At 43.4% G+C, this 24,454-nt stretch overlaps 1 protein-coding gene across 2 annotated transcripts in view; it reads left to right on the top strand.

Annotated features, from left to right (window-relative positions):
- Positions 1–601: 601 nt before the first annotated feature.
- Positions 602–24,454, top strand: part of rubcn (rubicon autophagy regulator) — a 473,816-nt gene continuing 449,963 nt past the window's right edge. For both annotated transcript variants that reach the window (XM_080770244.1, XM_080770245.1), the window contains exon 1: positions 602–611. The gene's annotated coding sequence lies outside the window, so the exon portion shown is untranslated. The remainder of the gene's footprint in view (positions 612–24,454) is intronic.

Raw genomic sequence — 24,454 nt, forward strand, 5'->3', positions numbered from 1 at the left:
CAACCAGAGACCGACTGACTGACTGACCGACCGACTGACTGACTGACCGCGCCACTGTGGAATCCTATAGGGTCTACCTCAAAGAGTATATCCCACAGCGCTATTATGAAACCCCTGCTGCCAGGTTTTGTGGGAGAAATAAGCAAGCCATAGGTCTATATGAAAACAACAGCCCAAAAGAAGCGAATATATTATAGGCCACATGAGCACTTCTAACCCACAATACATACAAGCTGAAGCTTCACAACGCGTCGAATTAGCCACCCCCGTTGTGAAGCTTGTAGATTGTGTGCGTGTGCGTGTGTGTGTGTGTGTGTGTGTGTGTGTGTGTGTGTGGTGGGGAGCGGCCGGGGGCGTCTGCACCCGGAGAAAGACAATCATTTGGGCGAAGTACGAAACAAGCCCAAAAACACAGCAAAAACTACAAGCGACTTTACAGGAGAACCAAGGACCCAAGGTCGCTTATAGTAATAACAATAACAATAGTCATAGTCATAGTCATAGTCATAGTCATAGTCATAGTCATAGTCATAGTAATAATAATAAACAGACATGGCAACAACTGCTCTGTCCGCGGCCAATCACCTGGGAGTTGTGGGACTGTGGAGTGAGTTCATTTTTTGGGGGACTGCCCGCCGCCCGCTCCATCCGGTGGAACACCTCCAATTATATATTATAAATATGTTCCCCGCCGAGCGGACGAGCCAAAAAGCACCTCCGCCCAGGCAGGACGCTATATACGGCGCCATCTGAAGTGCAAGTCCCCCCCCCGGCTCTACTGATTGGATCGTTGGATCAGTGTCAGCTGGACGCGGCAGCACGGCCCATGCCTTAATGTGTAGCCTATAGTGTTTCCCAAACTTCGTCATGTCGAGGATCCCCAAGTTGACACTATATAATGAGCCCGCAGACCCCCCATTTGAAGACATAATGTCAGGGACCCCCATAATATGGAGAAGATTTGTACGGCTCTATCGGCGATTCTCAACCCGTTTAATTTCAAGGACCGGGGGCCCCCCCAGTTTGACATGCCGTAGTCTACGGACCGCCCATTTGATGGCATTTCTATCTCTAGTGGGACCCCCAATTTAGATTGTAAAATCAATGTTAATTTAACTCGGAGTGTACAAATGGAATGTACAAAGTGTACAAATGGAACCAAATTTGTACACTCTCAGAGTTACAGACCCATAAGGGTTCCTAACTATAATTTAGCTGGGGACCCCCTGGAACTCCCTCAAGGACCCCTGGGGGTCCGCCCGGACCCCACTTTGGGAACCACTGGCGTAAAGTAACAAAGTACATTTACTCAAGGACAGGACTGTATAGAGTCCTTAAAGGTATATTCAGTGATTTCACTCAATTCAAATATCACTTATTGTTTTGTTGTGATAATCCACCCTATGCTGACCATATAAGGAGTTCCTCCCTGTCCCCAGTTAACGCCTGGGGGTCAAAAAAGAAAAGTAGGTAGTCACTCCGCTATTTAATAAAACCCTTGTTGCATATACATACACGCACGCACTTATACACGCACGCACTTATACACGCACACACGCACGCACGCACACGCGCACACACACACACACACACACACACACACACACACATCCTGTCACCTCCGCTATCCTGCTAATCCGGAGCCTTAAATAAACCCAAGGCGCCCCCGGGGCTCAGAGACCCTTATTAATATTGCAGCGCCGGGCTTGCTTATTTATTATGGATGAGAACAAGTGTGCGCAGCACCCAGAACGGGGCCTTCACGGGGCAAAACAGAACAGTGCCAGCGCTGCAACAATGCGGGGGTCACACAGATTATAATCGGCACGCTACGCCATGCACCCTCTCTCTCCACTTAGCAAACCTGCTTTCAGACAGACAGCCATAAGGCCATCTGCTCCTCACAGTTCTGTCAGTCGAAATCTCTCCGCTTGCAACGGATCAGATAGGACGACGTACGTACGAGGCACATTGCTGGTTATCACTTCTTCCATTGTCACAGACAATGCTGTGGGTTTTTTCCGGGGGAGAAAATGTGTTAACCCATTTAGGCCCCGATGTCAAAAAATAAATAAAAAGTCTTCTAAATCCTGACAGTTTTCTGAAATATCTTATGTTTCAGTGGTGCTCAATATTTCATGTCAAGGATATGTAATTGGCCGCCGACCCCCCCCCCCCCATCAGAAAATATGTTGTTTCAGGGACCTCCCCAGAAGCAAAGATTTTAGTTAAAAATGTTCATTCTGAAAGAATATATATATTCAAAGATTTGAGGCACATTTTCACGATTTTTCAAAAATAGCAGACCTGTACAAGCTCGTAGCGCAAGCTTGTAGATCTGCTATTTTTCAATGTCTAAAGCATAACAGACTGCTTAGTCAATACGCCTAAAGGAGTTCCCGTACGGAATGTGTTAATGACGTTTTGTTAAGACATTAAATGTCAGCGTGTCGCGTCCTATTATTATCCCTCCTGGTCGTCTCTGCGTCTGCCACCACTTTGTCCTGCTATAAAGTACACACACGCGGGGACGTGCATGACGCCACACACACACACACACACACGGTGGGGACATGAGCTCTCTCATAGCTAGCTAGGCTACCTAGCTTCATAAATGATTCACGTGGCTCCATTAAACTGTCCATGTGGCTTCCGTGTTGCTTGAGGAGTTCCACAGAGTGCCACGCTCAGCCCTCTCTCGCTGTTGTTATATATACTGGCTATGTGTCAGCCGCGTGCATGCATAAGCTCAGCTGGTTGGAAAGTGTTCCTCTGTCGAAATGGCTGCGTATGCACGTGGGCAAAAATAAAAACAAAACCACTTTAAAAAACCCTGAATTGACTGGAATCCACCAGGGTTTTATTTTAGGCCTGGGCCTTCACTTTTTTCCCCACTGTATACTAAATCTCTTTGGCAACAATAGCAGACATTCAAGCTCTCACACGTCATGATGTCATGTGACACATTGTGAGCTATTATGTCTGCTATTTTCGCCGAACGTTCGCCACAACAGATAACAGAGCTGGGAGACGTGGGGCCTGTCGATTAATGCTGCTTCGACAAAGTTCAGAGAATATCTCCCAGAGCGGAGCCTTTATAGTTTAACTTTTATTCCAGTTGTTCTAATAAATGATTCATCTATACTTTGACGTGAGTGTTTCCTGTCAAAACTGACCATAATCCATGACAATACAATCAGTGGGCTGATCCGTATGCATCTGAATCCGGTTTGACTTTTCAAAATAAGTCAAGTTAAGTCAATAAATAGCTACATTGGTTGTGTCTTTCCAGTCCAGTTTCAGGCTTTTATTTGTGTAAGGTCCAGGAAGTATAGCCTGCAGCATTATGTTATGTTATGTGTTTTTGTCCGGTATAGGCGTCTCAAACATGGTTGTTTCTTACACGCATGTTTTGTTTTATTGTGAAATTACATTTTTGTGTGATTTTATTAAAACGTTTTTGGCCGTGTATACAATAGTTTTCTTTTAAATACGATAATGTTAAGCCTATACGGCACGATGTTCAACATTTCCCATGCATCTGTCAACACTGAACCTATAACCTTCACACTCGCCGTGTGGAACAGAACACGCGTGTTCTGTTGCCCTAGAGCGACTCTTTCCAGCAAACGCTCGCCCTTGATTAAGTTTTTTTGGTTTTCCGTTTGCACACACACACACACACGCACACACACACACACACACACGCGCTATTCTGTGCAATACTATACGATTACGATTAAATCCATTTAAAACAAAATCAACACACTGCTCGTATAAAGGTTAGACCCTTCGTCTCTGTCTCCGATACCCACGCCCCTTGTTCTAGCTGGCTAAGTAACCAATTATTACGCAACACACTCCTCGTGTGCAGATGGAGGTATAGCCTCCATACACGCCTCCGCACAGTTCATTTCAAGCTGTATGGATCGGCTATTTTCAAACGGCCAAAATGTAATACATGGCTGGAGTGGTTAACGCATGTTTTGTAATAATAAATAATAAAACTTGTAACTTGTAACAAGCGTTAGTAAAAAAGTACAATCTTTCACCTCGGAGACTGTAGTGTAGTAGAAGTAAAAGTATTGGAAATTGGAAATACTCAAGATCAAGTGAAAATACCTCAATATTGTACATTTTGGACTGAGGTCGATAAAAAAAAAGGCTTCAAAATTAAAAAAAACTTTGAAAAACCCATGTTTCTATGTCAGTGGTGCTCAACCTTTTTCATGTCAAGGACACCCAGAATTATCTCTATTGGGCCACGGAACCCCATCTCAAAATATTATGTAGTTCCAGGGACCCCCCAGAAGCAAAATCTTTTGTTAAAAATGTTCGCTCTGAAATATATATTCAATGATTTGTGCCACCCTTTAACAATTTCTTTCAAAAATAGCAGACCTACAAGCTCATAGCGCGCCACTCAGTGGCGCGCTATGAGCTTGTAGATCTGCTATTTTTCAATAGCTAAATTATAACATAATGTTTAAAACACCAAAAGGGGTTCCCGCCCAAAATGGGTTAAGGACACTATACAGTAACGAGTGCATGCACTTCGTTACTCTCCGACAACTAGTTGTTTGTTTGGTTGGCTGTTTGTTCGCGTGGAGTCGTAAAAGCGGAGGCACGGTTCATTGAACCAGCGTGCCTGCATTTGGATACGCAGCGCACAGGAGCGCACCTCCCGATGATTGAATATAACAGGGCCCTGCAGGTTGTATTCTCCTCGCAGCACCGTTGAAAATGTGTGGAAATGAGGTTTCACGACATGAATAATACAACGCTATATCACCTGAGACAGCCGACAGCTCGCAAACCAACCGGCGGTATATACTCAAAGTGGGGTTCCGGAGACCCCCCAGGGTGTTCTTTGACAGAGTTCCATTGGGGGGGCTCTGTGTTTAAAAAAACACTCAAGCCCTATTTTCTTTTTTCACGGCTTATTTGAAAATAGCTGGTTGATTGTGGGACAAATGTGTCCCGACTTCAAAACAGAGTGAGACACCAAGGCACCATGGGGGTCAAACTGCACAACCAATATTTAAATTTGTAGCTATACGATTCCATGCTTTCATATACTGTATATGACATTAAAAAAGCAAAGTGTATGACTAGCTGTTTGTCGTGGCGAACTGAATACTATCGAAGAACAGCGGATGAGCTTGCTCATGGTCGGTGCAAGAGTGACTTCCTTCAGTTGATATATATAACGAAAACTAAGGAGTTCATATTTTGTATTTTAGGACTAGTGCTCATGCACACCAGGAAATAGTCATTGATGGGGAAGTACTTGGGTACAACAATTGATTCCTATAGCTGACATATTATGGAATTCCAACACTGATGTCATCTATAAGAAAGGTCAGCAGAGGCTGCATTTGATTTTATGCACAGACTGAGACAGTATAACGTGGAGCAAAATACAATACTCTTCCATCGAACCTTTGTGGAGAGTTAAGAGTTTAGCCCATTATCATTTATTGGTAATAAGAACAAACTCCATTTGATCAATCACAACCAATATGCCCTTATGAACAAGCAGGCCCCATCTCAGTCCTGGGCATACAATGTAATGCAGTTACATAGTTCCTCGTGGAACTATTGACTGGTAATCCTTTTGTTTCTTTGTCTCTCTCTGCAAGAGAGGAGCTGTGAAGGAGTGTCAAGCTTGTATTGTGTTGATCCGTTTGAATTTTTTTTTGCATCCTGACGACTGCTTCGCCGCACGAAACAAATTTCCGCAAGAATCTATCGATCTAATACCTATTCAAATTAAACGGGGGTCCGTGGACAAATATACATTATTATGAATGTGGAGGTTCTTGACATGATGATATTTTTTTGAGAACGACTGTAATAAACCACTGGGGTTCCAGTTGAAACTGTAAAAAAAGGTGTGTTTGGTCCGACATGCATTAGTCCGACACCCTACCCAAAACCACAAACCTATAACCTAACAGGAAGCCACGGATATGTTTTAACCTGCCACGCACGTCAGGGGCCACTGGCTAGTTTTAACCTGCCACGCACGTCGGGGGGGGGGCACTGGCTAGTTTTAACCTGCCACACACGTCGGGGGGCCACTGGCTAGTTTTAACCTGCCACGCACGTCGGGGGGGGGGCACTGGCTAGTTTTAACCTGCCACGCACGTCGGGGGCCACTGGCTAGTTTTAACCTGCCACGCACGTCGGGGGGGGGGGGCACTGGCTAGTTTTGACCTGCCACGCACGTCGGAGGGCCACTGGCTAGTTTTAACCTGCCACGCACGTCGGGGGGCCACTGGCTAGTTTTAACCTGCCACGCACGTCGGGGGGACACTGGCTAGTTTTAACCTGCCACGCACGTCGGGGGGCCACTGGCTAGTTTTAACCTGCCACGCACGTCGGGGGGCCACTGGCTAGTTTTAACCTGCCACGCACGTCGGGGGGGGGGCACTGGTTAGTTTTAACCTGCCACGCATGTCGGGAGCCACGGGTGAGTTTTAACCGGCCATGCGTTAATTGTAACCGGCCACCCATGTCGGGAGCGACGGTGTTGTCCGACTAATGCCTGTCGGACTGTTATAGTATGTCTAACCAACTTACTGAATAAACCAACTACATGTAAGTGGGAACTCCAAAATAAAATATGCTTATATATGTACGTCATACAGGTGCAAGCAACATACAAGCAACAGCAAGCAACATACAAGCAACAACATACAAGTGCAAGGTGCAAGCAACATACAAGCAACATACAAGCAACAGAATGCTGACATACATACAAGCAACATACAAGCAACATACAAGCTGTTAATCCACAGATCTGTGTCAGATGTAGATACCTGATGCCACCAATATGAACACTCCCTCATTATCTTTTCGTGGTTTAGACGTGAGGCGTTCTGTGCTACCTGTCAGTCGCGGCTTTTAATATCAGCTTATTTTACCTATTTCTATTACATATTTTTATACCACCTTCTACCTACGGGTAGTTTTAGCAGTATATTTTTATCCGGTTTAGTGCTTTTAATGATCAGATGCACTGGAGCGTTTGTTTTAGCGTTCGGAAACCTCACTCGTATGGCGCAGCAGCCAACGCCCTATACTGCTAACCAACCTGACAGCTATAGCCAGGAGGCTAACTTCACAGGACCAGACATCTAAACCAGCCTTATTCTCCACATTGCGACTACTCTCCGCACCGGGCCACCATGTGTGGCCCTCGCTGGTAGGTTCCCTTCTGCACTGCTGTTTTGCCAACATAGATCTGCTCTTACAGTTTGAGACTACTCTCCGCATCGGGCCACCACTTGTGTGGCCCTTGCCAGTACGTGCCATTCTGCTTTGCTGTATGCCCACTTGATGTCAATCTCCTAGCCTACTCTATCCTGTCTGTATCACCTTTTACTGGCCAAAGCTATCTTTGTACCCTCAGCTCAAGACATGGTGGTATCACCTACCTCGCCCAGCTGCCACGGATGCCTCCTACTGTCCCGGGAGGTGTCCGAACTAAAGATGAGAGTGTCCACGCTCTATCAAATTCATGACGATGAGACCCATCTCGACTCCCTCTGCCAAGGTGGCAGCTGTCCGACTGACCCCCTCCCTGCCGCTGATGCTGTTGCTCTTCTCGACGACACAGTCGTGTGCCCCGACGGCTGGACCTACAGACGTCCCAGTCCACCGTCCCTGCTTGACGATACCGTCCCCTGCATGAAACCGACCTTGAGCAGCTCCACTCCGGGTCCATGGAAAATTGCCACACGGCGGAAAAATGGATCCCCCCCCTCCCACCAATTATCGCAGGTACCCCCGCTTATCACTCAAAACAAGTTCTCCCTCCTAGATGAAAGTGAGTTCCCCCCACTATCTGCCCACACACACACACTGCCCCCCGCGCCCTCGCGGAATTCCAGACTGGGTGCCAGTACCTCCGGTCCAAAAAATGACCGCCAACGCTTGCTGAAAGCGGCTGTCCGGCGCCAGTCTGTGGGTCAAACAGCCACCATCCAACCACCTCCACAACCCTCCATGGGTCACCGTCAGCCACCTGTCCCTCCAAGCGCCCCGTCAACTAGCTCGTCAGCCACGATTGCCGATACGTTCCGCCCCGCCGCAGCCAAAAATAAAGTTCATTTTACTCGTCCATCTCCTCGCCAGCTTCCAATATCCCCGACATTGTTGATTGTTTCTGATTCCATTTTAAAGCATGTCAGCCTTCCATATTCAATTACACATAGTTTCCCAGGCGCCACCATTTCAGTCCTTTTGGAAAAATTACCCACTCTATTTAACTCACTTCCACAGTCCATCTCACGGGTCCTAGTCCACGTTGGGACAAATGACACGTCGCGACGTGAATCTGAACTCTCAAAACTGGATTATTTGCGCCTCATTGACTTTCTACAAGCTACTGAACTGCCATTCTTTCTTTCCGGGCCAATTCCTACTTTTCGCCACAGCCGCGGTGGCTACGAGCGCTTCAGCAGGATCGACAGCTTTAATATATGGCTTAAGCACCTGTGTCACAAGCACGATTTGAATTTTGTTGATAATTTTAATTTGTTTTGGCAGCGCTCCTCCTTTTTCAGTCATGACGGGCTCCATCCAAATAGATGGGGCTGCCAAGCACTAGCGGCCAACATAGATCACCACATTATACATCACGTTGCGCCTCTGACAGATACCTCATCCACCAGTTATTGACGTCCCCCTGGTCCTGCCCCCCAGCCCCAGCATATTAGTCCCACTCAGTTTTGTTTTCCTAGACCTAGCCCGTCTTCCACCGGGCACGGACCTTCTTCGGACGGACGCACGGCGACGCAAACGGAGTCAGACTACAAGGCAGCGTTTAATAAAAAAGGCCTGCATTTTTTACACCTCAACGTGAGAAGCCTGTATTTTAAAATAGACGAAATTAGGAAAATTATGATAAAATCAGAAGTAGGGATAATATGTCTCACAGAAACGTGGCTTGATTCAAGCATAAATGACTCGGAAATTGCAATCAATAATTATAATGTTGTGAGAAAAGATAGAAATCGCCATGGGGGGGGGGGTATGTGTTTATGTTCGCACGGACATTTCTTTTAACGTCAGAGAGGATCTCATGAATGAACTGGAAATCGTTTGGCTGGACATTTGTTTAACCAAAACAAAACCCATACTATTTGGGGCTTGCTATAGACCTCCAGATCAGACAGAGTTTTATGATTCTTTGGACTCTGTGTTATCCAACGTGGCTGATTCAATGGAGATCAATCTGATGGGAGATATGAATACCGATGTATCTAAACATACCCACCCTACAATGAAAGTGTTTGAAAATTTGTGTAACTCCTATGGTTTTAAGCAACTAATCAAACAACCTACTAGAGTAAGTGAAACAACAAAAACCATAATAGATCTTATCTTAGTCTCAGATGTCACAAACATTTCACAGAGCGGAACCATAGAGTATGGCATTAGCGACCATTATATGACATTCTGCACAAGAAAAATAGTAAGGGATACATACAATGACCATAAGACTGTCCTGGCGAGGACTCTTAAAAATTACTCTGTGGACAAATTCACAGAACAAATAGGAAAAAGGGACTGGACACCAGTTTTAACGGGAGGCTGTGTCAATAAAACTTGGGAGGCTTTTGGGAAGGAATTCACCCAAGCCATTGACGCAATCGCACCCCTCAGACAGGTGAGAACTAAACAGAGGTCTAGTCGCTGGTTTAGTAATGAAATATTGGAGTCCATCAGGGCCAGAGAGAGAGCCCATAAATCTTACCGCAATTCCGAATCAGTAGAAGATTTTGCTCTTTTTAAGAAGCTAAGAAATGAGACCCAGAGGCTCATAGATAAGGCAAAACAGACCCACTATAAAGATCAGATAATGGAGAATAAAGGTAACACACAAAAACTCTGGAAAACCCTAAAAGAGCTAGGAGCAGGTAATAAAGTAAATAATAATAAAGGCAGCAAGATCGGCCTAAAGATCAATGATGAGATGGTTTTTGATAAGCAAATAGTGGCAAACCAATTCAATAATTATTTCACTAATGTAGCAGCAGAGCTGGTTGCCAAATTGCCGGCTTCTCCGGGTATTTTTGACATTAATAGGGTTAGGAACTTCTATGAGAACCAGGGGGTGACCTCTAACTCATTCTCCCTGCAGAAGGTGGAAGTGGAGGAAGTCTCAGGGATGCTTTCTAAGATTAACTGTGCAAAGGCCACAGGTCTGGATGGTATATCTCCTCTCTTTTTAAGGGATGCAGCAGGAAAGATAGCTCCATATATCACTCACATCTTCAACCGATCAATAGAACAGGGTGTCTTCCCACAAGATCTAAAAAAGGCTAAAATACTCCCCCTGTACAAAAAAGGAGCCAAAAATGACCCCGGTAACTACCGACCGGTGTCAATTTTGAGCTCTGTATCAAAAATATTCGAGAAGATAATTAATGAACAACTAAATGAATACCTAAATAGGAATAACCTAATGTATAAACTCCAATCTGGCTTTAGAAAATCATACTCAACCGACACATGTTTACTATATTTAACAGAACAAATCAGGAAAGAAGTTGACAATGGAAAACTTTGTGGAATGGTGCTGCTGGATTTACGGCGAGCATTCGACACAGTGAACCACTGTAGGTTACTGAGCAAGCTTGAGGCCCTGGGGGCAGACAGGGCAACATGTAAATGGTTCAAATCATATCTGACAGGGCGCGAACAAAGGGTAGAGGTGAATGGCATATTATCTGACCCAAACACCATGGAATGTGGAGTTCCACAAGGAAGCATTCTAGGTCCAGCCCTATTTTCAGTGTACGTGAATGATATGACAGATGCTTGTAACTGTGATTTGTTCCTGTACGCTGATGATTCTGCACTGCTAATGTCCCACAAGGATCAAACCACATTAGAAAGCTCCCTAAGTGAGGAAGTAGCTAATGTTAGTTCCTGGCTTATAGATAATAAATTATCTTTACACTCAGGGAAGACAGAATCAATTCTTTTTGGCTCGAAAATCAAATTAGGAAGAAGCACAGACTTCAAGATCAAAATAAATTCGGAATTCATAGCAGCAAAATCATCAGTGAAATACCTGGGTTGTATTTTAGAGGGTAACTTAGACGGCCGAAATATGGCCAGCAAGGTGCTAAACAAGGTCTCCGGACTGACTAAGTTTCTAGCTCGAACAGCAAGATACATGGATAGGGAGACAAAATTAGTGGTGGCCAACTCCCTTATCCTGTGCCACTTTGATTTTGCGTGTACATCGTGGTTCGAGGGCTTGATTAAGTCTTTTAAAACAAAGCTACAGTCAGCTCAAAATAGACTGATCAGGGTTATACTAGGGATGGAACCGAGAACCCATATAGGAAGGAACCAGTTCAGAGAGCTGAACTGGCTCCCAGTAGAATCAAAGGTTACAATGGCTAGACTTAACATGGTCCATAAAATTAAATACGGAGAGGTCCCAGAAGTTTTAAGAACATGTTTCAGGCAGGTAAACGAGGTACACAACCATTTCACCAGAGCCAGTATTGCAGATGTGGTGCTCCCTGCTTTTAAAAGTAAAGTGGGCAAAGGCTCATTCATTTATATAGGAGCCACACAGTGGAATAGCCTGGAATCCAGCGTTAAACTGACCTACAATTTGAGGACATTTAAACAGAAGACTAAAAAATGGCTACTGGAAAAGGTTCCCCTATAAAGGGTCATCCTAGAGGGATGGATAGGGATGTACTTGTGGTGTTGTGTAAGTAATGTATATGTACTGTTATGTATTTCAAAGTATTGTTCAGTGTGAGAGGACCCCAGTGGAAATAAGTCTTTGGACTTTACTGTGTAATCCTTGAATCGCTGATTATAATGTTGTATTATAATTGCTTTTCTAAATAAATCAAAGCAACATACAAGCAACAGAATGCTGACGAGACATACTGTATACCACAGAGACTGTGCCAGCACGATACAATAAGAATAATGCCGGATGTAGTGAAGTCAAATTTAAAGGCGCAGTGAAACGGAAATGGTGAACAACATGAAAATGGTGTTTCCACATGAAACACCGGTCTGAAGTTTCTGAACCAATCAGAGTGTCGCATCCCTTCAGGCGATGGGACGGTAGCTAGGGACGGTAGCTCTGCTATGCGCTACAGCGTGGTGTGTGTTTGTTTACAAATCAGACGGTCGCCCAGCACAACCAGTTTACTGTTACGTGGCTTATTTCTACCCTATAATGTTTTCAGAAACATATTTTAGCGTGATGATTAAGTTGAAACCGAGTAATACAATGTCTGAATGTTATCTTGAATGGAAATAATAAGTGTAATCAGAAGCAGCTGTGTTGCATGGATGCGCAGATATGGGGAATTAAACAGGTGAGCTTCATTTTTATTGGCTTTTATCGATGTGTATCTCTACACGTCATCACGCAGCACGTTTTCGTTTTAATAAATAAATAATACAATCGTTTTTATGGACCTTTGATATAAAAACACACAGAAATGAGAATTTTCCCATTTTTTTGGCATCCATTGTTAGGTATGCCCATATGATGACCACGGATATGGTCTAAAAGTGTGAAAAACGTATTTTTCATTTCACTGCGCCTTTAAATGAACACGGAAGAAAAATGATAGAATTATAGACAGTACAGTTAAAGCACCAGCAGAAAGGCACACATCAAATCCACACAACATCTGTGTCATACTGTGTGCAGTCAGTGTGTCACTCACAGCAGATTCAGCCTTCAATTCTATAAAGCCAGAAACATTCTGGCTTTCACTGAACATGTTTCATTGCCACCCAGTCCTTGGGTCCCAAAATGACAAGCAATAGTACAACAGCTTCAATTGCATTAGTATGCACACAGCATATAAACACACACAAAGAGCAAGGTTCCTATGTTACCTTGAGCCAAATTGACTTCATCAGTTGTGTACTGTAAGGGCTGGCCGTGCAGGGTCAAACTGTACGGAACCCATGGATGGAGAGATAGAGCTCTCTAGTTCATCCTTGGATGAACTAGTTCATCTAGCTCATCCAACTAGTTCATCCTCGAGTTCATGTGTCTCCATACTATTTTCCTCTGCTTGTGTTAAACAACATTAAACTCACCAACATTGCAGCTCTAGGCCAAGCTCGAATGATCCTCTTTCAAACTGCAGAGCTTTTGTTTCATAAAAATCCACCGTAGACATGTTATGAGCTACTTAAGAAATTCTGTTGGAGTTTGGAATGTACTGTATAACGCATCCTGTCACTACTTTTTTCACCTTTAACATCAGCCCACAACATAAATTAATCATACAGCCTATACTGTATCCTGTCACAACATGCACAGCCTACATACTGTATCCTGTCACAACATAGGCAAGTATTCCAGAGCTAGGTACACTCACTGAACATATATAACACACATTAATGCTAATTAAGCAGCTAAATGCAGGAAGCTAACTCACCTGGAGAATAGGCCGCAACTCTGTTGGAAAGTTAATTTGTCAAAGATAAATATCTTCTCTTTCAACGGTCACACGTAATATCAGCAGTTTTTACCCCCCGACAACTCCTCTCAACTTCCATGAGGTGTAATGTTGCATTTCAACATGTTTATTTCACTCTTTTACGTCCAAATATAACAGCTTTGTTGTCAAACACTTGTGTGTCTGATTGCAGCAGGTCTGTGGGGAAGGGGGGGCGGGGCTACCAGGGGGGTTTTAAAGGAGCCCATATGAAGCCTGCTTAGGGAGTGTCTACCAATAACCTGCATTCACACAGAGTGTCTACTTTCTAGGGAGTATATCCGACAATAACACCTTATTGTGTGTCTCAATTACTAAACACATATCAATGGTATGACATGACTTCAACCTAGATGGCATATACAGTCAACTTTATTATCTAATATTATTCATGATCAGAATATTTAAATCGCACATCTCCCCCACCCACTCCCGCCCCCTTAGTGGAGTGTCCCTGACACAGTAAAGTTTAATGCATTGTTTTAAATGATTCTCCAGTGTGAATTATTCTATTTAGTATGCCGTACTCAGTACCATCAAATTTGTACAGTACGGCGTACTGTACACATTTGATGGTATTGAAACTTTACAATCAGCATGTCAATTAATCTTTTCATTTACAAACAAAGGGAACAACTCTGGATCATTCACCTCTCAATCAGTACAGGTCAGTGGTGTTTTAAACATTATGTTATAATTTAGCTATTGAAAAATAGCAGATCTACAAGCTCATAGTGGCGCGCTACAAGCTTAATTGCAGGTCTGCTATTTTTGAAAAAATATTTATTTCAGGCCTAAATGGGTTAAGTTTTTCAAGTGTTTGAGCCTCCTATAGATGACCTAAAATCAAGATTGCAGTGGTTAAATCTACATTTTTCGATTCACTATATTGACAATATGTCTGCAGTCATAATGTATGGTATTGTCATCTTCCCTCTGATTCTATCTAGAGGTGTGGCTGTGGGGATGATTGCAAAGAAAAATCTGAAAACGCCCACAATGTAACTTTAAGATGACACACACCACCCAAACACACACACACACACACACACACACACACACACACACACACACACACACACACACACACAGTGTTATGCTTGTAACAGAACAAAATATAGACTACTTAGTGACAAACTGAGTGAAGCGGTGTCGAGGTTGCCTACAAGAGGTTCATGTTTACCTCTATGGTGCTGCCTTGCCTGCTTCTAAAGCCAATGATACTATGGTATATGATGCTAATCACGGTCACCGTTGTCATGTATTGCACTGATCCCGCTGCATCGTGTCTCCAGTTCTTGGCAACGGCATCCATAAGTAGCATGAAATTACCTTCTTTGCACAGGAACAGTTTTTCCTGGCAGCCTTTGATACAGCTGCAGGACATTGCCTTGTTCATTGACATAGGTCAGGTTGGCTCGGTATGCAAGGGGGACTGCACTGCCGTCACTGAGAGACCATCTATACTCTGTGAAAGATTATCTGGCATGGCGAGGTGTGCATCGTTTATCCATTATGGTTGCTAGAGCAGCTTTTCTCAGGTGCAGGTCAAAGGCATTCTCTGTTGTGTCCCTCCCACCTTACTCCGGGCAATAGAGACCATGTACACAGCAACAAGGGCCAAGGTTTTGACCCCAGATGGCAACAGCGAGGAGTTTGACATCTTGGCTGGGGGTACTTCGTCTTAGTCATATAGTCCTGGACTACGAGCTAAGGAAGTGGACGAGAGCACGAGAGAGACACCCCACTGTCAGACAGACCTGACTACGCAGACGACATCAACCTGCTCTCCGACCACGGGGAACAAGCTCAGGAGCTCCTGACCAGAGTGGAGGCAGAGTGTGCCAAGGTTGGCCTTCGGCTGAATGCCAAGAAAACTGAAGTTATTAACTATAACATCCCTTTGGAACATCCACTTCTGACAACAACAGAAGGCACTGCTTTGAAGGAAGTCAAGGACTTCCTACCTGCACGCATGGGTCAAAATATGGCCGACCCCCATGCTTGCAACATGAGCCTTCTGGGGATGGCACATACTGTAGTTAAGTGGTTAATGGTCAGACCTTGTTGCATAATACGTCAGATCAGTGACCTCTCACCGCCAGATAACCATGCTGCCTTGTGTTATGTCTGTGCACGCACTTACACGCACACACACGTGCAGTCGCACGCACGCACGAACGCACACACAGACTCTGAACACATGACCTCCTGAAGGAAGATAACAGAAAAGTGCATTTTGTAGATACAAAGTTGTTGACTGGCAACAGTTGCATGCAAGTCAAGTTGTGAGCAAAGTCACTTTTTATCAGTCATTCTGCACTTTCTCTGCACTATCTTCCTCACTTTCTGAGTAGTCATTTTCTCAACCCCAGCTGTTAAATAATATACCACGCACGCACGCACACACGCACTCACTCACAAATCACTCTTTTCCTCTCTCTGTTTCCATCACTTCTACCAAAATGCACCTCCGTCTTTCAACAAAACATTTTTTAAACCTCCCTCGGCTCTCTCACAAACCCACTCCAAGAACTCTGCAGTTTTGACAAGTTCTTTTTTTCTCATTCATTTATTCACTTTTGTCTGAATTTCTAACCCAAATCTTAAAGCCTGACCTCTAAATGCAGAATCCTATAAACTGAGCCAAATCATTGTTTACTTAGCCATTGTCCATGACCAGGAAAACAGTTCCTCACAATGTCTATATCTCAAATTCTACCCCCCACCCCCCAACCCCCACCCCCCAAACACGCACGCACGCTCACACACACACACACACACACAAACAGACGCGGGGGCTGGCGGTATCTGTGCTGCCAGGTGCCTGTGTGCTCTCTGTCTCAGACAGAGATGTGTACTGTACTGTGCCGTGCCTCGGCGGCCAGGGGAAACAAACCACAAATCTCCTCCAACCGTTTATTATTTTATATTATCTGTCCATGAACTCCTCCGTTCGCTCGTCCACATCCCTCCGTTGTGCGTGCGTCGTCTTCGTCTTTCAGTCTTCTCCTCCGGAGTGAAACGCCCGTGACAGGTGTTTTACTTTTTGGGCCGAATTTATGTTCCGCAGAGACTTATTCAGATTGGAACGGGGCTTATCACAAACTCATGCATATATATGGATCTGTCGGGTTCATTCCAGTGCCCGACCGATGCTGAATTTGGGGGCCGATGTAAAGTGAAAAGATCCCAATATCGATATATAGCAGCTGATATATATTCCAGATTCCAGATTCAATACTTTATTGCCATGTCAACACAGTTGATTGGAATTTGTTTCGGTGCTCTAAAAACAGACATATACAGACTAAACATCACATATTCATACAATAGAAAAAGATACAAAAGTACAAACATCATATGAACGGGAACAATAAACAATTCATGTTGAATAAATAACAATTCATCGCAGACTAGTTCATCGTTTTTACAACTAGCTGTTCATGCTGTTAAGTGCAAGAATTAAAAAAACGTTACAATTTAAGTTGAATAAATAACAATTTATAAAATTCATCATTTTAGCCTGGACGGACGGACGGACTGATATGAAAACATAACTTCAGATGGGTGTCTGCAGCAAAAACACATATTAATTTGCGGGTCCTTGAATTTGAAAAGGTTTGAGAACCAGACACCATTTAACCCATGAGGACCTGAGGCCGATTCTATATCTGAACAAAACATAATTTATGTTGATATCTGTGGTTCTCAAACTTTTTCAAGTCAAGGACCTCCAAAATTATATATGTATTTGTCCGCATACTCCTCATCTCAAAATGTTTTGCTCCAGGGACTCCCAGAAGCGAAGATTTGAGTTTAAAAAAAAAACGTTTTTATTCAAAGATTTGCACAAATGTTCCTGAATTTATTTTAAAAAGAATAGCAGATCTACAAGCTCATGGCACGAGACGAAATTAAGCGCCATGAGCTTGTAGATCTGCATTTTTTTTTAAATAGCCAAAGTATAACATATGGTTAAATTGGTTGAAATCTAAAATGATGCACAGATGCTTTGTATAATGGTTCCACTGGTCCAGGTACAGTACCTGCACTTCATTGGGTACAACAACACTCTGAAAGGTATTCAGAGAGAAAAACGGCCTGGAATGTAATAAAAACATTTTTAATAAAAGCGACGTTGCCTCCATATCAGCTCGGAATTATATTAGCCTATAAGATTTCCGGGGTGGGGGTGGGGTGGAATTTATTGGAAAGAGATTATGCATGAGGGAATTATTTTAGTTTGATTAACTGTGAAAAACAGAGCCATCTTGCTCACGATACAAACTTATACTGGGACCTGAAGTGTGCACGCACACACGCACGCACGCACGCACAACGCAATATCACTCATTGTGAGCTTGTAGACACACACACACACACACACACACACACACAGAGAGAGAGAGAGAGAGAGAGAGAGAGAGAGAAGGTGAAACTTCCCTTTCGTAACAGGTGTCTGTATTACTAGGACTTGTGAAGGTGAATAATTCATGCAGTTCGTCCACCTTTAAAGGAAGCCCAACCCTATCCATTATTAACACGCTATTTTAGACTGTGGCAGGGAGAGGGGAGGGGGAGCAGGGGAGGGGCCTTCAATTATTAAATGGCAATATAGAGCCTGGCGAGGGGTTAATAGGGCTTTCACCAACACTGCATGTGCCAGAGGATGGGGGGTGTCATGTGGAGAGAGAGAGAGAGATTTATGGTCCGTGCGCACGTGTGTGTGTGTGTGTGTGTGTGTGTGTGTGTGTGTGTGTGTGTGTGTGTGTGTGTGTGTGTGTGTGTGTGTGTGTGTGTGTGTGTGCACTCCACAGTACCTAGCAGGAATGGTTTTGTTTTCAAGTGTGCGTGCGTGCGTGCGTGGCGTGCGTGCGTGCGCGGCAAGAAGTTGAGCTGCTCTGAAGACGAGAGAAGACAATGTGTCATCATTAGTGTAAATCATTTCGGTGGTTGTTGAGAGACCTTTAAGGATGAAGGTGCTGCTGACGCTCTCATTATACGTGCAGAACTATGTGTGCATGTATTATGACGGCGGTTCCCACACGCTGCTGCTGTGCCCCCTGGGAGTTTGTGGCAACTTCATCATGTCCAAAACTACAAACAACTACAAACGACGTACAACCAAAGCTGAACCCAAAAGTGCAATCACAATTAATGTACATATTCATCAACAGAAAAAGTCAGGTTCATCCATAAAACTTAGAGAATTCATGAGGCACCAACTGCCAGTATCAGAGACTGTTATAGCCAATACAGATACATAATACATCGCACAATGTTAAATGAGCTCAAAAGGGCCCAGCTGGCCAGGGGGAGTGCCAAAGTGGCTATACGACAAATTCAGGGAAAGAATACAAATAAAGTATGGAGGTATATAAGAGGTTTCTGCCCGACAACACAACGATATAATGCAACTATATACAAACTAGAATGACTCAGTCATAATGTGCGTTATTCAGAGTATGGGGTTTTTATGCCGTTCAGACCATGGGTTTCATGGGTAAGTCTCCCATTGGCTATAGGCAGCCTAGAGGCAGCCAATAATGGAAAACTGTGCACTTTATATACGGTCGTCTTTACGGTCGTTAGTAGAGGTACTAGCAAATAGTCCAGGCGCTTTGAATATTTGTTTTTGTATTTACTGTATCAGTAATGTGTGTGCACTCGTGTCCCAATACAGAGGTAAATTCAACCTCCCGTCCCTGTCCCCTGTCGATTATTATAATCTTTTTCTACTGCTCTTAAGAACACCGGTATGCTAAAATATAACTGATATACACTGAGTGTGTGTCTACACACTGAAGATGTGTATAGACATGTACACAAATACATAAGTATGAAATACGATATCAGATGCAATAACAACGGAATTAAAGAACTAAGAGTCTAAAACAGGTGTGTCTTAAATTCTTAATACGGGACTTGAAAGAGTCAAAGTATAGAGAGAGAAGACCTAAAGTGGTGAAGTATTCCAAAGGCTATAGCGGTGCTGCCGCTATATAGGCTTACTGCTGATTTATAGGTTGTCGACAGCAGCCACGTGCACCACATTATGGTCTTGTAGATCTGCAGAGCGTAATCTATAAGCATTATGTTTATACACCGGGACCGAGGAACAGGCACGAAGGCTTTAGCTGAAATGGGACCTCTGGGCTATACTCCGGGGTGTGTGTGTGTGTGTGTGTGTGTGTGTGTGCGTGCGTGCGTGCGTGCGTGCGTGCGTGCGTGCGTGCGTGCATCCATTTTTTAATGGGCTATCTAGGAAACTAGGTCAACCTTAAGTGTAACCTTAAAGTAAACCCCAGGGGTGAAAGTAGCTTTCAGTTCTTGCAGGAGCTCCCTCCAGGGTCAAACCATGCACCAATACCGCTTAAATGCATAGAAAACTGCATTTTGGCACAGTATAGGCTACCTACGTATAACCTATAACACGATACAAAAACAACAGGTCTTATACAAATCATTAGTCCAAATGTCTCTTGCAATGTCTTCTTCTGAGGATATCAGATATCTGGTAACTATTTTCCCCATCAAAGCAAATTAAAATAAGCACACATTAAACAGCTTTTTACCGTTTGTGTGTTTACTTACAATAAATTACTGTTTTTGGAAACCAAAAGATGTTGAGAATGGAGCAGAACATACTGTAGTAAATGTTGGAGGAATTTTATGAGGAAGTGCAGCTCAAGTATGGAGGGCTATCACTTCCGGGTCGGGCGGAAGTGGTCTCTTCTTCTGCGTTCGTCGCACATTACACTGGCCTCACGAACCCGCCTATAGTAGCCTAAGGAGGGAATGTGTTAAGGTTGAGACAAAGCCATCTATGAAATCTATGTTACACAACTTACAAAAACAAATACATAATGGGTGTGGGACTCTGCTTCATCTCTCTCTCTCTCTCTCTCTCTCTCTCTCTCATGCCTTTCCAAATGCCTTCAATTATAGTTATGTTGAATTTAAATATTGAGCCGCGGATATAATATATTTAAATATATTTAAATAATAATTAAAACTAAATACAAACATTTTAATACTACTCGTGAAGCTACTCATTTCTAGACTGAAGTAATTAAAGCGGGTCATGGTTGCGTTTGGAATTGAAACAGCTGAAATCAATAATATATCAGTATTAAGTGACGGTGGGGGCCGCACAGCTGCCCTGCCTGTATCGTCTATGGACGGTATCTGTATAGTCACATTGGCTGAGATCTTTTGATTAGATTTATTTGATATTATTCAAGATACAGTTCAAAAAGAGCAGTACAGAATTGTCAGGATTGCACAAAAAGTCGAGGACTTAATTCCATTGTGGTCCAAATAAATAAATAAATAAATAAATACAGCCATATGGTATAGGAAGAACATGCGTTGACTAAAATCACAATAATGGACATTACAACGACACCATCATATAGATCAATAAGCAAAACAATAAATATAAAATAAATAGGTAAATACAGTGCTATTCCAGCTTGCCCATCAGCCAGTTTTTCAACATATATTTTTTAAATGTTCAAGGACTGGGCAAATTTAATTTCCCTTGGGATTTTGTTCCACAGTCCTCCACCCCCGGATATTCAAATGAGCTTCTATGCCTACCTTATTTTTTTAGGTTTGGTTCAGAGAGTTAACAACCGTAGTATCCAACTTCTCCAGTCATTAATTCATGACATTATACACTATATATTCCATCCTGTAATAGGTCAAAAAGTCATCCGTTTGCAATGTTATCGTTATCATTACTAATTGATTTGATGATCCATACCTCCCATTCATAATGTAATAGATGGCAGATTAAGAATTTAACTGTCCATGGCCATTAATATGGTCGGTGGGGGGCATAATTAATGAATGAACTACATTACATCTCATTAAATTTAATCAAACTCAGTTTTATGCTGTCCAGTTTTTTACTCTGTATTAGGGTACAAAGAATGGCAAAAGTTTATTGAATCTACTGTTGCTATGCTTATAGGCTTCAGCCTGCATTGCACTGTTAATTCATCATACGAAGACCTCCTTAAAGGACAACTTTAGTTTTTTTCAACCAATGTTCAAGTTTTAGGTTGTTATTAGAGAAACTATAAAAGGTGAAAATGAAAAAATAAATCATCTTTTACTTTCTCTAATAACAACCTAAAGCATGAACCTTGGTTGAAAACAACTAAAGTTGTCCTTTAACAAACGTGAATTCATTGAGTTTTAATTAATATATATTTTAGAGATTGAAAAATAGCAGATCCACAAGCTCATAGTGCGACACCGAGTGCCGCACTACGAACTTGTAGATCTGCTATTTTTTGAAAAATCTTGAAGATGTGGTGCAAGTCTTTGAATATAAATTATTTCAGAGCGAACGTTTTTAACTCAAATCTAACGTTTTTAACTCAAGTTTAGGAGGGCCCCGCCTCCCTCCGGAGAGAGCCTGGGTGAACGTGTTGACGGTTGTTAGTCAAAACGGGGTGCATACTACTTAGACACTTACGTCCTAACAGTCCGACAGGCATTCGTTCGACAACAATGTCGCTCCTCCTGACAGGCGCTGCCGGTTACCACTATAACCTGAGGCCGGTTAAAACTCACCCGTGACTCCCTCCCTTCAATTTACAATTTAGGCATTTAGCAGACGCTCTTAATTCAGAGCGACTTACATTAAGCAGGTTAAAACTAACCCGTGGATAAAACAAACAACGTGGCTCCCGCCATGCGGGGCAGGTTATAAAAGTAACCTGTGGCAGGTAAAAACTATAGTCTCTCAAGACAGACTGTCACTATAGTTTTCCCGAATATTTGACGGTGGGACTCTCAGATAATTGGGTAAAAAAAACGAACCTGTTGCTTCCTGTGAGGTTATAGGTTCATGTTTGGGCTTTGGTTCGGAGGTTTCGAACTAATGACTGTAGGACTGTTAGTACAAAACACATCAAGCGCCCATGTAAAAACAGAGAGAAGTGCTACCGCCGCAGCTCAGTGATGTCATGTTGTAGTTTTCCGAAGCACCACTGGGGTCAACTTATCACCTAAAACTGGAGTATATATATATATATATATATATATATATATATATATATATATATATATATGCGTGGGCTTGTAAATGCATGAAACCATAATGATATACTAATGCACTCAGTAAAAAAACAAAATACACACGGAAGCAGATTCAATGCATATTATGTATATACGCTTGTGGGGTGAGAAGCTATAGGGAGATTCCAGGGCCCCCGCGGGCCCTCAAAGATGGCAGGGTTCACATAGACGCTATTGTTTTAGTAAATATGTCATCACAGGGTCCTCACTGCCTATAACAGCTCCCGTGTGCACCACACACACACACACACACACACGCTGAAGGCTCTTCTACCTCTCTCACCCCAGTTCTGTCTGTTGCTGTCTCCACCTCTCTCCAGTGGTGGAAAAATAATTACTCAATTGTTGAGTGTTGAGTAAAAGTGCAAAGGTATATTGGCATCAACATGTACCAAAAGGTTTTATGTTTTGCAGATCTACGAGCTCACAATGCGTCACATCTCGACACATTGTGAGCTTCCATGCAGATTGGCTATTTTCAAATGGCCGAAATGTACATAGGGCTGAAGTGGTTAATGTAGGCTATGTTTTGTAGCAATAATCTACAAAGTAACTAGTAACTAAAGTTTTCAAAGTTGTGGAGTAAAAGTGCAATTTGCCTCTGAGATGTATACAGACGTAAAAATATTGGACATTGGAAATACTTAAGTATACACAATACCTCAAAATTGTAACCCATTTTGGGGCGGGAACCCCTTTTGGTGTTAGCATTATGTTATGCTTTAGCTATTGAAAAATAGCAGATCTACAAGCTCATAGCGCGCCACTCAGTGTAGTGAGTTTGTAGATCTGCTATTTTTTTTTTATCGAAGAACCACTGACATAGAAACATATAGCTTTTTCAGAAAACTGTCAGGATGTATAGAAGACATTTTTAGAATCTGACCTCAGGTCAAAATGAAGTGCAGTACTTAAGTAAATGTACTTTGTTACACTTTGCACCACCACTCCCTCTCTCTCTCTTCCAATAAGAAATGCCGCAGCTCCCCCTGTCGTCGTGTGAAAGACCACAGCACCTTTTCTGGGGGTCTCATCAGCCCAGTTTTATATCAGAGCTCTGCTCTGTAATGTAATGTCATGTAATGGATATCCGCGGGCCAGGAAACCCAGCCCCGGATAACTCTTGACACACAACTGAATGAAATCTGTATCCATAATCTTCTGAACTCGCCGTGCACGCACAAGTCGACGCATGGGCAGTGTCGGGCCAAATCATTCCCAGTGTCCGTGAGAGGTAATTAGCCACGCTTAATCTTAAATGTCATCAATAAAATGCTCTGCTCAATCATTATTACATCTACAGCGCGCGTACACTTCTTTCCCCCTTTTTTCCCCGAGGGAAAATTATATCAAATTACCACCCGGGGGGGGGGGATCAAACGCCTCAGCGGAAGCCCGCCAGTCTCTTTTTGGTGTAATTGCCTTTTTATTGAGGCTTTGAGGGACAAAAGCAGCCTTTTATACCAAAACAGTTGAAACTCAAGTGTGCTTTTTGAGTTTCCCTTTTGTTCGTCGGCTGCCCCTTGGCCAAGGCTGCCTGACGGACATCCAAAGTGGTAGACATTCAGAGCCCAGCTATAGCGGGGTCTTTCCCCCGCTCTGGGGGGGGGGGGGGGGGGGGGGGGTGGGGGAGAACTGAAAGGTTGGCATGCGTTATTGGACAGTGGCAGAGAGGGATGGGAGAGTGAAGCCTGACAAGAATAATATGGTCTCCCACCCCAACCCCCCCAACCCCTTTGTGGTCTTTCTGCCACGGCGCATTATTACGGAGATTATAGGAACAGTGGGCACCGTTGACTCATTAACTGCCAGGGAACAGTGCCGACACTTTCTTTCCCCCCTGA

This window comes from Protomyctophum bolini (assembly GCF_963924005.1).
Source record: "Protomyctophum bolini genome assembly, chromosome: 8".
Classification (NCBI taxonomy): domain Eukaryota; kingdom Metazoa; phylum Chordata; class Actinopteri; order Myctophiformes; family Myctophidae; genus Protomyctophum; species Protomyctophum bolini.